Source organism: Nyctereutes procyonoides, unplaced genomic scaffold (assembly GCF_905146905.1).
Source record: "Nyctereutes procyonoides isolate TBG_1078 unplaced genomic scaffold, NYPRO_anot_genome, whole genome shotgun sequence".
NCBI classification, from domain to species: domain Eukaryota; kingdom Metazoa; phylum Chordata; class Mammalia; order Carnivora; family Canidae; genus Nyctereutes; species Nyctereutes procyonoides.
In genome coordinates, this window is record NW_026575043.1 from 44977305 (window position 1) to 44994118 (window position 16814).

At 52.5% G+C, this 16814-nt stretch overlaps 1 protein-coding gene across 1 annotated transcript in view; it reads right to left on the bottom strand.

The window, feature by feature from the left end:
* Window positions 1-16814, bottom strand: part of KIAA1671 (KIAA1671 ortholog) — a 201878-nt gene that overhangs the window by 162951 nt on the left and 22113 nt on the right. The window lies entirely within an intron of this gene.

A 16814-nucleotide genomic window follows, 5' to 3' on the forward strand; every position in this document is an offset into this window, starting at 1 on the left:
GCCCCTGTTTTAAGCCTGTTCTATTTGTCTGCCTTGCTCCCTCCTGTTGTGCTCCCTGGTTTACTGCCAGAGCCTAGCAAGTCGCCTGGCACTAAGAGGTACACAATAAATATCTGCTGAAACACAGGGATGTTTGAATGAGAAAATGAGTGTTTTGAGGGAGGATAAGAATGGGATGGAGTAGTGATTCTGTGCAACTACCTCGGCGTACAGAAGGTGAAATTTGGGCCCAGAGAGGGCAAGTGGCTTACATAAAGTCACACAGCCAGTTAGGGACAAATCCAGCATCGAACCTCCAGGAGACACTGCTGTACCGTCCTCCTACCAGGTCCCCTGTCCTGGTGCTGCACCCTTCTCTCACCTACTATGAGGGCTGTCTGCTAATAGTACACAGGTACACGTTTTTCCAGGAGAGCTATCCTCCAACAGGCTGGCCCACAACCCTGCCTATAAGCCCCCCACAAACCAGGGCATCCATAGCCAACAACAGACTGATATAGGACACAAAAGCCTGTGTACCCTTGCTTCCAGGCAGGATTTGTTCTGTGGCTCCAGAGCTCCCTGGGGAATCAGGCTAAAGCTAAACCTGGCTGAGGTCACACCCCCTCCTCTGCCCTCTTCAGCTTCACTCACCCCCCTTCTGAGAGTTCAGCCCCAGTCAGTGTCTTCCTCAATGTGCATCTCCAGCTCTGCTTCTTGGGACCCCTCCCTGAGACAGAACCTAAGCCTTTGTCTGGGGCCCAGGAGGAGGCACTGCCTCCTGAATGATGTCTATAATGTATGACAATGCCAGAGATGACCTCTAGACATGCCAGGTGCCCAGCCTAAAGAGAAGCAGCATCCATAAGGTGTGGGTGTGCATGAGAGTGTGGGGGAGGCTTTACCCTCTGCTTCCAAAGCCCTTTATCCTTATCTCTAGAAGACACGCAAAAGGACCCCACCTGAACAACTTTGCTTTCCAGTCACCAACAGCAAAGCTTTAAAATGTCCTAGAGTCTAGAGAGTGCCCTCCAACAAGATATCCTGGCCACACTTCAGCTCTTAGAACAGCCACCTTGGGGACACCTGGGTGGCTCAGTGGTTGAACGTTTGCCGTTGGCTTAGGACGTGATCCCCAAGTCCTGGAATTGAGTCCTACATCGGGCTTCATGCATGAAGCCCCCTTCTCCCTCTGCCAGTGTCTCTGCCTCTCTCTGTGTGTCTCTTATGAATACAAAAAAAAAGAACAGCCACCTGGGTCCAGGGCAGGGGAGTCGGATCCCCATGAGTCATTGTGAGCCCCTCCCCCAAAGGCAACTTACCAGGCCAGGTTATAGAAAACACTATACAATCTCCTAAATTTGGATAAACACCACCTGCTCTCAGTTCTCCCAGACCCTGCTTTTTGCCCAGCATAATCACCAGTTATTAAGAGCTCAGAGGATGCCGTGTTTGGGGGATAGCATGCAGGACTGCCAGCCAGGAGCTCCTGGTCTCCTTGCCCTGTCTGTGGCCTTCTGTATGACCGTTCAGAGCGTGGACTTCTGGAATCAACCAGCTGGGCACCCAATGGGGTCCCAACCTCTCCTAGCTGTGTGACCTTGGGCCAGTCGCTCCACCTCTCTGAGCTTCAGCTGCCTCATCTATAATACGCAACCAAGGCTTTGTACTTCACATGCTTTTGTGAGGATTAATTGAGATCACATGTGCAAAGTGCACGTGCACAACATCTGTGGTCACCGCACGTGTCAATGACTGTTCTTGTCAACAGTGTTATTATTATTAATCATTTAGACTAGGAGGAGGTGGGAGCTTGTAGAATTAGTCCACTGGATTTCTGCACGGGTGCAGGAAAGCTGCGGGAAGCAGGAGGAGAGACAGGCTTTGTGCAGCATCACAAACAATACAAGGAAGCAAAGATGCCTGGAAAGTGTATACAGCAAGCGCTCAATATACAGGCACTGTTCAGGACCTCTCTGGTTCAAAGATCCTTTTATATTCAAGTGGCAACTTTGTGCAAACAGCCGCGGACGCGCGGCGAAACAGGTGGTCTCTCCCGGTCACAGCCTCTGAGCACAGGCCGCCGAGCTTCACCTGAGCCTCTGTCGGCCTCAGTCGCCCTCGGTCACCCTCGGCTGCCCTGTGCCTGTCAGCCACCAAGGGAAGAGCCTGCCGCATCACAGCAGATGCTCATGGAGCCTCTTGGAGCCTCACCTAAATCTACTCTGCACAGGTGCCAGCTTTCTGCCGGCGGTTGTGACAATTTAAGGGTGTGTTTATAGTCTCCCCAATGTTCCCAGTGGCCCACAGGGGTAACCGGCTCATTAGCATATCCTAATGGTGTATCACCACCCAAATAAACCACTTCCCCTCGCACCATTCACTCAGGCCCTGCTTCTGGGGGAGCTCAGCTTAAGACACCTCTCCTTCGTAGAATCTGACTCATGAGATGGGACCTGTTCAGGACACCCGTTCTCCCGTAGGGTGTCTGACACGCTGGTGAGACATACCCCATTGTGAAATGGGTCCACCTGACTACCAAGAATGACTACCAAGACCATCTGAGGTTCTACCGTTTGCACTGGCTGTTTCAAAGTTGCTCTTTTAGAGATTTCGTCAAAAAGTGACCCAGGGCTTGGTGATGGGGCCACAGTGAAGAACTTAAAAGTTGGGGGTCACCGTTAACACTAGGTGATCAAGGAAGGCTTCCTGGAGGAGGTAACATTTCAGCTGCATGACCCAAAGGATCACAGGGAGCCAGCCATGGGAAGACCAAGGGGGTCCAGAATCCGAAAAGAGCTCAAGAACAGAAATTTCTGCTAGCAGGGCTAGAGCAGAGTGGAGGGAAGTGGTGTGGCCAGATCTTCTAAGGCTTTGAGATGCTGTGAGATTGCATCTGGGGCTCTAACGGAATCACCTTCCTCTCTCTGCCTCCCCTGCACTCTGATCCGCCTTCCCTTCCCAAGCAGGGAGGGGGAGGGTGGAGTTACCTCCCACCTGCCAAGAGCCTCCTGGGGGAGGGCGGCTCACATGTCACATCCTCCATCCTGTGCGTCCAGGTGAGACCTGCTGGCTTCAAGGCAGGGAGAAGGAGAGGCGGGGAGAGCTGCTTCTATATCGGCACCTGGCAAGTGGGCATCCGAGCCGAGCCGGAGGAGAGCTGCCAGGAGCAGTTCACAGCACGCACGCTCAAGTTCAAACCCCGCCTTTTTGAACCTGGGCAAGTGTCTTGTCTTCCTCACCTGTCACATGGGCTAATAATCCTACCTACTTCCAAAAGCAGCAGAGGGATTTGCTAAGAACACACGTAAGGGCGCCTGGGGGGCTCAGAAGTTGAGCATCTGCCTTCAGCTCAGGGTGAGGCCCCAGAGTCCCGGGATCGAGTCCCGCATCAGGTGCCCCGTAGGGAGCCTGCTTCTCCCTCTGCCTGTGTCTCTGCCTCTCTCTGGTCTCTCATGAATAAATAAATAAAATCTTTAAAAAAGAACATACATGTAAAAGCACTCAGCATCGTGTATGTTTTTACTGATCCCCACCCCCACCCCACACCAGGCACAGTACTTGGGGGCCAAGAGACAGCTGGGAACAAGACAGGGTGGCTTGGGCGCTGCAGGGAAGACACGTGGCGCTGACACGGGTCAGTAATACCAAAGACAAGACGAGATCCTCCATGCGCAGTTAGGGGCGCCCCTCACTCGGAGACACTGTCCCCCTAGAAGCCCAGAGCCTCCAGCCGGGACACGAACCCTGCGGGCTACGACCCCTGTCTCCCGGCAGACACCCGAGCATGGGCACCCTTAGCGAGTCCAGCTCTTTAGGGGGCCCGCAACTGCGTCAGGGTCCCGGGCCTGGCCGCCACCCCACCCCCCCTGGCAACATCCCTAAACCCCAAAGACGGCCTCTGGGGAGCTTAGCGGCGGGCGCGGTCAGGGACGCCCAGGAGGGAGGGTGGTGTCTGCGGTGCCTGCACGAATCCTGTCCCGTCCTGCCTGGGCTGCCGGGGCCCAGCAGACCCAGGTCTAGACCCGCTGCGGCCACGTGGCCGGCCAAGCAGGGGGCAGGGGGCGGGTGGAGGTGGGAGTGGGCAAGGGGAGCAGGGCGGAGCCGGGAGGAGCCACCCCACCACCCCACGATTGCCTCCAGCTGGCAGACAGCTCTGGACAGAGGTTAGGCCGGACCCCTCGCCATCACCCAGCCGTCACCAGCCGTCACCCAGCCGTCACCCAGCCGTCACCCAGCCGTCACCCAGCGTCACCCAGCCGTCACCCAGCGACTACAGGTTACTGTTGAGAAAGCAGGAAACGGAGGCTTATGGAGATTAAGTGCCTGTCCGAGGTCACACATCTTGCCAAATTCCAGAGGCCAAAAGGCTGAATCACTGGCAGGAATAAAGAGAGGGGACAATCCTGAAAACGCAGAGGGACGGGGCCTCAAAGCCAGCCCGAAAGAAGGCGCTGCCTGGGCCAGCCCCACAGCAAGGCGGTATGACGGCATGGCCAACGGGAGACCTGTGACTTTGGCTGTGTGTCCTTAGCCTCAGTTTCCCCACCTGGCACAAAAGGGCCCAGCACACTGCCTGGTAGAGCCACTCTCCCGGGCCCTTCCCACAGGGGACGAGGGGACACCTGGCATCCAGGCTGCCACAGCAGTCAGAGGCCAGCACACCTGAAGCTGCCCCCAGCAAGGCCGAGTCACCATGGGGTCACCATGACCCCACCCCTCAAGGAAGGGCCAGGCGGGGAACCAGCCAGGGCCCGCTGAGCCACACCTGCTGACACCCAGGAGTGGCCCGTTCACCCTGGGGCCGGGCTGGAGGCAGCAGTTCTGTAGGCCAAGCCCGATGTGCACCGCCCACCCCGCCCCCAGGACTGCTGCTGGTGTGCGCACACGTCTGGCACACATGAACGGGTGGGCATGCGCCATGCTCGGGTCCAAGGAACAAGTTTCCAGGTGGTTGGGTGGATATAGGATGCGTGTGTATATTTGGATTGTGAACCAGGTTGTGTGTGGGATGCCTGGGGACAAGGCTGTTTCAACGGTGCGCAGTAGAAGGGTTCACTGGTCAGTTCTGCCTGTGAAGGTGGGGAGTGGGGTGCAAGGTGGCAGTGGATGTAGGTGTCCTGATGGTTGTGAAGGACGGGAAGGGAGTAGGTGGTGGTGTTATGGAGGGACAGCAGGTGAGGGCACGTTCGTGGGGGTGTGCCAGCTAGGTATGCAGTCACGGGTCTGAGAGTTTGTGTGCTGGAGAGGGGTGTGTGTGTGTGTGTGTGTGTGTGTGTGTGTGTGTGTGTGGTCGTGTGATGGGGCGGGCTGTACTTTAAGAGCATGGACTCTGAACCATCCTGCCTGGGTTTATATCTTGTGTGATCCTGGGCAAATAACAATACCTCTCTGAGCCTAGCTGCCTTGTCTATAATATCAGGATAATAATAACACCTCTGAGGATTAAAAGAGTATATTCCTGAAAAGCACTAGCACAGTGCCTGGCACATACTAAATGTTCAGTCAAGAGCACCTCCTATTATGACTGTGGTGACAATGACATCCATGGATCTCCATGGTAACTGCCATGCTCACGTGGGTCCTTATGTGTGTGGTATGTCAAGGGAGGACTGGATGGGATGTCATGTGTCAGTGGGGGTTACCTCCATCTTTACCTCATGTTCTGGGGGCCAAAATAAAAACGTATGTCCTACCCCGATCATAAAATTTATTCATCCCCAAGTCGACCAATTAAAGCACAAAAAGAAGCCAAGGTCCCATTTTTACAGCTCAAGGATGAACATATGGAAAGTGTGACACTAACAGTCTCCCCACCACCACCACCAGCTCCTCCAGAGACAGCAAGGAATGGCACCCCTGTCCTCAAGTGGCTCACAGTCAGGGGTGGGAAGTATGGGCAGAACTCAAAGAGAAAAAAAAAAAAAAAAAACAAGACAGGTGTCAATGCAAACTGATGAGAGGGAAAGAAGCCCATCGAGAAGGTCCAATAGAGAGCATGACAGCAGGAACAGCCTATGCAAAGGTCCTGAGGCAGGAGGCCCTTGGAGGAACTAAAAGTTCACAGTGGCCCAGGGCCAGAGGGTATGAGGTACATGAGGCGCTAGAGATGGACCAAAAAATGTGAAACAATCTAAATGTCCAACTGCTGGGAACTGGGTAAGCAGACTACAGTATTCAACTCTGACAATTTTAATCATTTGTCCCAAATGAAGTTTATGGACACTGATGATGGAAGAAACCAGTTCATGGCATGATGTTAAGTAAAAAACAGAAAGCTACAAAGCTGTATAGATCTGGGGTTTTGCAAAAAAAAAGAAAAGAAAAGAAAGAAAGTAATAATCATAAAATAATAGTAATTATAATCAGCACGATCCATTTATATAAGAAACAAATGTGCCCTCAAAAATACAAAAATCCCCCTGCCAAAATTTCACAATGCTTGTTCAATGGGGATGGGTTCCTGGATGATATTTCTTCTTCCTGCTGTTTGGCATTTACGATGTTCTATCTGAAAATTTTTTTTAGTGTTTAACAAAGAGTGAGAAAAGCTTCCTGCCATCTCCTGCCCAGATCCCAAAACCCCAAAGAGGTTTCTGGAGCTGTGTTTTTATGAGGACAGCCCTTTTTTTGTTCAAATCTCAAATAAACAAAAGCCCGTTTGGCAGAGGTCCCTGGCGGGTGGACATTCACCCCGTGCGCCCTCCCGGCACCAACACTGCAGCTAAGACAACAGCGCGTGTTTGCATGGGGGGCTGTGGGGAGGAGGGCTCTGGAACTCTTTCTAAGCCTCGGGAACTCGTCCCAAATAGTTTCTTCTCCACCCAGGAACCCTCCCTTTCCTGAGGCTCAGGGTCAGCCCTCCTCCCACACTCTTGCCTTGGGCCAATGCGTCCCCCAAGAGCCCTGACCAGCCCTGAATTCCTGGGGCCTGGAAGTCGAGAATCTTCCATCTTAAAGACCACATGGCCCAAGGTCCCTTGTTATATCAGCAAGGAGACTGAGCTCTGAGCAGCGATGTGAATTGCCCGGGGACATCCAAGAATCTGGACCTCCTCGCCAGGACCATTCATCTAACAAATATGCATTAAGTAAGCACCTACTATGTGCTGGACATTGCTCTAACCATCGAGGATAGAGCCACAGGGTTATGTAATAAGATTCAGGGGCTGGGTAGCAACTCTAGTCTGGGATGGCAAGGTGGGGAAGAGGAGGACTCTGAGGAGGTGACAATTGGAGCTGAGACCTCAATGAGTCTGCCATGCAAACAGCCAGGGAAACAGTGTTCCAAAAAGAAGGACCGGGAGGCAGGTCCAGGTAAGAAAGGTTATTTTTGTTTTTTTTTATATTTTATTTATTTATTAGAGAGAGAGAAAGCATGAGCAGGGGGAGCGGCAGGCAGTGGCAGAGGGAGAAGCAGGCTCCCCGCTGAGCAGAGAGCTTTACGTGGGGCTCGATCCCAGGACCCTGGGATCATGACCTGAGTGGACGGCAGATGCTTAACCGACAGAGCCACCCAGGCGCCCCTGAGGAAGGTCATTTTGAAAAGCAGTAGTGGGTGCTGTGTAAGGCCGAGTCTCTCCAGAAAGGAGCATGGGTTCAATCCTATATGGGACAGGAAGTCCCTGGAGGGCTCCACTGATTCTTCTGGAAGGTCACTCGGGGTACCCAGTGGAGAATGAACTTTGGAGGGCAAGACTGGGGGCCTGGAACCACAGAGGAGCTGCCTGCCGCCTCCAAGGCAGGAAATGGGGGTGGCCCGGACCCATCGGTGTCAGGGGGTTTGATAAAGAGGAAAAACAGACCATCCACATAAGAAGGAGGAACAGCATGAACCCATCCCCCCCAACATGAAGCCAGGGGTAATCAGAGCCAAAGGGACCCCAGAAAACACTAATTTACAGCCCCCTCCAGTGCAGAAACAATGAGCATGCTGGGCCTAATCCAACACCAGCCCAAAGTGCAGGCAGTCAGAGAGATCTGGGCTCAAATTCCAACTCTACACTTATTAGTTGCATGGCCTTACAAGTCAATTCCCCTCCCCAAGCCTCAGTTTTCTTGGCTGTGGAATGGGGATAATAGCAAATCCAGCTGGACCTGGAAGGCCCCGGCCCCCATTGCAGAGTAGCTCCTTCCCCTTTACTTCTGCCTTCGGGTCTGATGCCAGCCTGCAAGACTCACTTGAGTTAAATTACCCTGAACACCAGTTTTGAAGAACTGCCACGAATAGTGACTTTCTTCCCAAAGGATCGCATGAAGCAGAAATGGGAATCCTTCCCACTGAGAGCATTCGGAACAGAGATACCCTAAAAATAACAAGCATGCTCCCAATTCCAGGATTGAAGCTGGGGTGGGGGTCTCGACCATCCTAGGGCCTGCAGGTGAAGCCAGGCTGGACAGGGCAGGGATGGCCATGCACGTCTGGCCAAGGCACCCCCCTGTCCTGCCCTGAGCGGGCAAAGAGGAACATGACTCGGGGGACAGATGCTGCAACGGCAGGCTCAGATCCAGGCTCAGCTTCAGAAAAAACACTCTCCAGCCCATGCCTCAGTTTCCTCACTCGTAAAGCAGAGAGAAGGAGCCCGGCTCTGCAGAAGTCAGGAAGCTCAGCTGTCAGGGATGCCTGCCCGGCTGGGGGCTCAGGACACGTGTTCCCAGGACCTCAGTGATGGCTGCAAAGAATAGCCACGTGCTAATCCCTGGAAGCAGGATCCCTGCCTCCATACACCGAAAAAGTGCTGTTGCAGTATACTTAAGTTAAAGATCTTGAGAGGCGAGGAATAGCCTGGGTTATCTGGGTGGGCCCTGAATGCAATCCTGCACACATCCTCGTAAGAGGGAAGCAGAGGGAGACCTGCCTCCAGGGGAGGCCAAATGACGGTTTTAGCAGAGAGACATCTGAAGGTGCTGAGCTGTTGGCCCTGAAGATGAAGGAAGCCTGGGGAGGCAGCAGCTTCTAAAAAGCTGGAACAGGCAAGGAACTGGATGCTCCCCTGGAGCCTCTGGAAGTAGCTGATTTCTGCTCGGTGAAACAGTGGGGACTTCTGACCTCCAGAGCTATGACAGAATAAACTTCTGTCATTTTTAAGCCACGATGCATGGCAATCCGTTACAACAGCCACAGGAAACCAACGCAGAGCCTTCACCATGCCAAGCCAGGAGGATTGGATCAATATTTATAGCCAGATGCCGTGCTGGAATAAATTAGAATTTCTGCAGGTGGTGCCCAGAAGCGGGTAGATTTTAAGAACTCCCAGAGGGATGCCAGGGTTCATCCAGGGGTAAAGGCACGAATCTAGAAGGTGGAGGGCTCAAATGCATAGCCGCTCCACTCGCAGGCCCCAGGGCTCTGAACCATGGCCACCTGTCACTCATGTGCCTCCTGCCAGGACCGTGAGCACTCAAGGGCAGGGGTCCCATTCTTCACCCTTAACTCATCATCACCAGGCAACTACCATCATTGGCTACACGCCAAGCCCCGTGGATACAGAAGTGACAAGACACGGTCCCAACACAGACCAAGTAGGAAGGACAGCAGCAAGGCCTGAATCACTAGACTCCCCCCACCCCACCCTGGGGAGACTATGGGGGACCAGAGGAGGGAGGACCAGAAGCTGCTGGAGGGAAGTGTCTGCAGGGGAGACCACTGAGCTAGGTCCTGAAGTAGACACAAAATCCCAGTGCGGTGGTGCCCCATCCCCAACCCTGTACGCTCCAATGGTTTCCAAAAGCCCTAAAGTCTCTGCCTCAGGGTTTTCCCCATCCCTGGGGGCCGGGGTGCAAGACAGGCCAGAAGTGGCCAGAAGCAAACAGCCCAGAAGCAGCCTTCAGCCAGTGGTGGAGAGAAAGGAGCTGGTGTATACATACCCCAGCTCCCTCCCGCCCTCTGGGGGATAACTGAGCTACACCTTCTACATGGTTCCTGGAGGTTCCCAGTGGGGCTGGGTCCCTGTGGCCCACATAAGTGACCTGTTTATGAACACACCCAGCAGTGACCTCTTTCCCTCCCCTGTCTGGCTCCCGCAATCCCTGAGCAGACGTTCCTGGGACCACATCCCACATAAACTAGACACAATGGAATCACTGTGTCTGGATCTGTTCCAGGGAAGCCCACACTCAAACAGATGATGTATTCCATGCAGAAGGCAGAAAGTGAGGAGAGGTCCAGGACACGAAAGATGTCAACATGATCATCCACATCGCTGCTGCCGCCACCACTGCCACTCATCACGTGTCAGGCGCTGCCTGAAACAAAACCCCTCTTATGTATTATCTCGTCCCCTCATTAATAAAGGAAGGTGCTATTACCATCCTCTTTTACTTTTAAAGGAGGCAAGTGAGCTCAGGTGACGTCTTCATAAAAATCTAAAGTGGCCTCACTGCTCTCCCCTTCACTCATCATGCTTCAGCCACACAAACTTCCCTGTTCATTGTACACGCCACCACACGCCTTCCCCCAGAAACTTCCCACCTCAGGACCTTTGCCCTTGCCGTTCCCATAGCCTTGCAGCAAGGAGCTGCCTCCTTCTCCCTGCAGTTCCCTGCTTCAAAGTCTCAATGATTTTTAAATCATTGGGAAAAAAGTTCAAATGCTTCACAACACATAAAAACTATGTGTTGTGTATAAAAATCAAATTTCAGTGTCTATAAAGAAAATTTGATTGGAGCACGCACTCAATTACATATTGTCCCTGGCTGCCTGGGCAGTAAACGGCAGTCAGCTGTGATGGGATTCTTAGAGTCCAAAAAGTCAAAAATATCTACTATCTGGTCCTTTACAGAAGCTGGTCGACCCCTACCCGAGGGTGTGGGGGCCCTTGTCTGTCATTCCCCTGGATGAACCCCTAGGGCTAGGCCCAAGCAGGACCACAAATAGCAAGGAGTGGATGATGAACACAAGGCCCCGTCTCCAGGAGGAAGCTGAACATCAACCAGGATTGCAATAGGTGAATGAATGAATGAGTGAATGAATGAATGAAATGAATATATGCATCTCAATGGGAAGCCACAGGCACCATCCCTGTAGCCCAAAGTCCCCCCAGGGAGTTACAAACCAGAGCCTGACATCCCCTGGGCGGGCGTCCCTCCAATAGCACCAGCCCGGCCTTGACATTCTGTGGGCCCAGAACTCTAAAGAGAGGACGTGATTCATTCCACAGAGCCTTTCACCAGGAGAGGAAGGAAACCAGCCCTCAGATCCAGAACCAAATTTAACTTCTTTGCTCCACACCCCCCACCTCCAAACACGCATACACACACACACACACACACACACAGAACGTCTCTCCACCTTGCCAGGAAAGGGGGTCCATCTCAGCAGCCAGGGCATCAACAATTACTGGCTCATCTTTCTCCTGAAGGAGCACCCCACAGTTTTCTCCAAAACACAGCTAGAGAAAAATCCTCAATGGAAAGAGGGTATTCCAGAGTAACTCCTCCCTCCTCCTTGCTCTCAGCACTGAGACAAAAGGGGAGCTATGAAAAAAAATAGAACAAAACAAAGCAAAACACAAGAGACTAAGCAGGAAATAAGGGCCTGCCCTGGGGATTTCAGGTCCAGCAAATAAGCATCCTTATTAGCATCCTCAATACCTGGGAGACAGCACCTGATTTCTGTTTCATATCCCAGTAGGGGGTGGGGGGTGGAGATTGATATGTTCACTCTATGGAATGTTATATCTGAAAGAAATACATAGTTTTATTTCCCAAGAAAAAGAAAGTTCTTTTCCATGCCATTATACATCCCCAAAGTCAGAGAAACATCAGCTCAAAGCTTCCGGAATGGTCACAATTATCCTGCTGTGCCCTTTGGGCCTCGGCCGGAGATTTTGTCACAACCCTCCAAGTGCTCTTCGGTGGACACGTCAGTGTTTACTGGGCTTTGCCCGCTTTTTCCTCCTTCGGAGCTCCGTTCTGAGTGGGGAGGATCGATCGTAACAGCTCCCAGATACGCGGAATTAATTCCACACTCACTAAGCTGCTGAGGCTACTTTAGCCCATGCCTATGGCTAAGCCTGGGCAGATAACAGCACAGGCAGGGGCAGGGGCGAGGCCAGGGCTCCCTGTTCCGGGGCATGTCCCCTGCCCCGGGATCCCAGGTGTCTTTCAAGGACCGAGGGCCCTCCCACAGCCAGGTGTGTTGAGCACTCCCAAGACAGAAGACATTGGCAAGGACCCTGAGTGCTCTTCGTCCTAGCTGGGCGCCCCCCGAAAATCTGTTTGCCCCATCTGCGTCTCCGTTTCCCCAGAGGATATTAGTACTGCCCTAGCTACCTGCCAGGGGTCGGAAGACTAAACCACTCAAGGGATGGGGTTCCCTAGGGGGCTCAGCAGCTTAGCGTCTGCCTTTGGCCCAGGACACGAACCTGGAGTCCCAGGATCGAGTCCCGCGTCGGGCTCCCAGCATGGAGCCTGCTTCTCCCTCTGCCTGTGTCTCTGCCTCTCTCTCTCTATGTCTATCATGAATGAATAAATAAAATCTTTAAAATAAAAATTAAGGGATCCCTGGGTGGCTCAGTGGTTGAGCACCTGCCTTTGGCCCAGGGCGTGATCCTGGGGTCCTGGGATCAAGTTCCGCATCAGGCTCCCTGCATAGAGCTTGCTTCTTCCTCTGTCTGTATCTCTGCCCTCTCTCTCTCTCTCTCTCTCTCTCTCTATCTCTCTCATGAATAAATAAATAAAATCTTTTAAAAAAATAAAATAAAATAAAAATTTTAAAAAATTAAAAAAAAAAACCACTCAAGGGAAGTAAATGTGCTTGCGGGGGGGGGGGGTGTACACCTTAAAGCTCGCACACTGTCAATCACTGCCATACACCTTCCCAGATGGAAGTGAGATGATCCTGTCCTAAAAGAGAGCCCCATCACATCGGCCCCCCGCCTGAATCTTCAGAGGTGCTCAGAATCAAATCCATCCCCTCTCTATGGCTCCGAGCCCAGCCCCCCAGTGTCTCTGCCCTCAGGGCTCCACACACCCCTTGCTACTCCGCTCTAGCCACACTGGCCTCTGCTGTACTTGCACGGGAAAGCCCTCACACATGCTGTTCCCTCAGCCTGGAAGGACACTCTCTCCCCACCCCTCACCCCCTCGTCCCCTCACCCCCCGCCAAAAACACATCTTCCAGGTCCCAGTCTTAATGGCCCTTCCTCAGTGTGCTGGGGTGAACAGTGTCCCCCCAAAATCCATGTCCACCTAAAATCATAGAATATGACCTCATTTGGTTTCTGCCAAGATCATTAGTTCTTATGGAGATCACACTGGATTTGGGGGGCAAGGGGGCCCTAATCCAATGACTGGTGTCCTTTGAGGAAAAGAAGGTGCAGATATACAGGTAAGAGCCAGGAAACACTGAGGGCTGCCGGAAGTCACCAGAAGCTGCAAGAAAGAAGGGTCCTTCCTCCCCTAGAGCCTCCGAGGGCGTGCAGCCCTGCCAGCACTTTGCTTTTGGACGTCTAGCCTTCAGAGTGAGAGAATAAATCGCTTTGTTTTAAACCTCCCAGAGTGGGATTACTCGTTACACTAACTATACCCAGAAAAGCCGAAGCCAACCCCTTAGAGAAACTACCTCCAGCAGACTTTCTTCAAAGCATCCTGCTCCTCCTTGCCCCCTCCCGCCCCCATGACCGCAAGATTTTGCCACTTCTTCAGCCCATAAACTCCCAGAGAGAAGGGACCTTGACTTCCTGGCCAGCTTCCTGGCCAGCTTTCCTGCAGCCAATGGCTTGGATCCTGGCCACAGCAGCCACCCAGCAGTATTTTCCAAATGAATTCCTGTGGCAGGCTCACCAAGGGAAGTTCAGAGGTCAGGGGACTCACTCAAGGTCACACTCCAAGATGAGGCAGGGCCTAACACCCAGACCACTGGCCTCTACGCCGGGATCCAAGGAGCCAGGACAGGGACTTGAGCCCTGCAGGAGACGTTCTCTCTCCCTCCTGACTCCTAGAGGCCGGGTCCCTGCCCTCTGGGCTCTGTGCCTGACCAAGAGTCTGACTTCCTTGGCAGGGACCTGTCTCTGCTCAGTGAACCTGTAGATAAACACTCTGGTCCTCTGAGGTTCTGGGGCCACTGTGGGGCAAAGGATGCCCCGGACTCGGGCTGCCCCAGCCCCCGCAGGGCAGTTTCAGCGATGGCCATGGAAGAAAGTGGGCTGAGCCCACTGGGACCCACACTCCCCATCATCCCCCAGGCTCCTGCCTCACACCCTCACTGCCTGACTCCGCATTTCTGAAGCATGACAGGCACGCAGTCCCAGGGCTGGACTAGTGACATAGCACTGACTCATGGCAAAGTAGGTCCGGCCAGGAGAAAGTCTCTACTGGGTCTAAGCTGTACTTAACACTGGTGCAACACTTGCTCATCGCCCTTCTCAACAGAGAGCAAGGCCTCCAGCTCAAAACCCACAGGGAAGGGGCGCTGCGGTGGCTCAGTGGTTGAGTGTCTGCTTTCAGCCCAGGTCATGATCCTGAGGTCCTGGGATTGAGTCCTGCATCAGACTCCCTCGTCTGCAAGGAGCCTGTTTCTGCCTCTGCTTCTCTGTGAGTGTGAGTGTGTGTGTGTGTGTGTGTGTGTGTGTGTGTCTCATGAATTAAAAAAAAAACATAGGGATAGCAGCATTTATGTAGTTGGAACCTGATGACACAGTTTGGTCTCCTTTGTTTGCATTCTTTTCTTTTTTTTTTTTTTAAAGATTTATTTATTTTAGAGAGAAAAGGAGGAGGAGGAGAGAGAGAGAGAGAGAGAGAGAGAGAGAGAGAGACCATGAGCAGGAGGGGCAGAGGGAGAGGGAGCAAGAATCTCAAGCAGGCCCTGGGACGGCAGAGAACCTCACATGGGCTCCATCTCATGAGCCCGAGATTATCACCTGAGTGGAAACCAGGAGACAGAGGCCACCCAGGGGCCCCTGCTTTGCTTGTACTCTGAAAATAAACTACTGATGGCCGGGGAGGCTGGATTTCTCAATTTATAATAATGATAAAAAAATCATTAATAATTTGGACTATTAAAATATCAGGTGAATAAAAACACTGGAGGCACACAGACGTGGCAAAATCAGGGTGGTGTTTGAATGAGAGCTTGAGGGCCTGTCCTCAGTCATTCACCCATCCACCTGTGCGTTCACTCAGCCAAGCAAAGATGCATACACACACACGCACACACACGCATGTGCGCGTCCCTTGGGTAGTTCGTGATAAGTCTCTTAGCTCTAGCCAGGCTCAGGTAATATGCTACAGGGCCAGGCCTCTTGGGCCAGGTACCCATAAGAATCACCTGGTGGGATTTGATGGGATTTCTTTTTTAATTTTTTTTTTTAATACAGATGCTCCAGGTTCTACCCCAGACCCACCGAGTGTGAGCCTCCAGAGGGTGGACCCAGTGGCACTTGGATTTTTAAAAGCTTCCTGGAGGGTTCCTTCTGAGCAGCCAAGTTCTGGGCACTCGGTTTGCTGTCTTTTCCCCCAGAGAGCTAAGAGATGGGTCCATAGTGTCTGGAGAGCATCCTGGAAGAATTAAGACCCAGGCCTATGCATTTCTCCTCAAAACAACACATGCCAGGCCATGCCCTGGGGCAATGAAAAACAAGTTCTTTATTATTTCCAGGCCAGCCCTTTGTGGGGCAACTGGATACATCCTATGAAAGTTCACAATTGGGTAAGGGAGGCCAAAATATTTCCAGAAAGCACATCATGATGCAACAGACATCCTAATGGGAACCAAGGCCCAACAAATCCAGGTCCTAAGACTCTCCCACAGAAATCACGTACCAGTCACACCTATTAGGGTGGCTGCTATGAGAAACACACAAAAGGATAATGGTGAGAGGGGATGAGGAGACACCGAAGCCCATGCACACTGCTGGCGGGAACATAAAATGGCACGGCTGCTGTGGACAACAGTTTGGCAGTTCCCCAAAGAATTAAAAATAGGGGGCACCCAGGTGGTTCAGCAGTTGAGTGTCTGCCTTCAGTTCAGGTCATGATCCCGGAGTCCTGGATTGGAGTCCCACAATGGGCTCCCTGCAGGGAGCCTGCTTCTCCCTCTGCCTGTGTCTCTGCCTCTCTGTGTCTCTCATGAATAAATACATAAAATCTTTTTTTTTAAAAAAAAAAAAAGGTACAGAGAGTTTTGGAGGTAGATGGTAGGATAGCAGACCAATGATGCGAATGTACTCAAGGCCACTGTACTGTACACCTGAAAACAGTGAAGATGGTAGATTTATGTTATATATATTTTTCATCACAATTTAAAAATAAATAATTTTTTTAAAAATCTGGTGCCAGGACATGGTCTTGGCACCCAGCTACGTGGGTTCATATCCTAGTTCAACCACATGCTAGCCGGGCGGCCTTAGGCAAATTAACATGCTTCTTTGTACCTCAGTTTCCTCATCTGTAAAATGAGTATAAAACAGGGCCATCAGGAGGATAAAGGTGAAGCGGTGTAACACGCTCAGCAGAGCTCGGTTCACTGCCTGTGTTCCACGCACAAACAGCCGTATGACCTCAGCAGTTGGGAATATTACCCTCCCCACTCCGGATTCTGCTGGAGCTCTGAGGTTCTGGGGGACACCCACATGAAGAATATATGGGTCCTGGGGGGATGACTCTTTGCCCTCGTGGTTTGTTTAGTACCAGGTGCCACTTAGGAAGGAACAGACTATGTGCTACATGTGGGGAAGTAGAGAAATAAAAGTCGGTGAGGATAGAGGTTGATTAGGTGCAAAATAAGGTGTTCCTGCCCCGAGCCCTCAGCCCTCGGCTTCCTGGGCAACACAGGCCAAAATGCTCTGCCCTCCCTGGGCTCTGGCAATCTCTGCTCCTCCAGCCCCAGGCTCCTG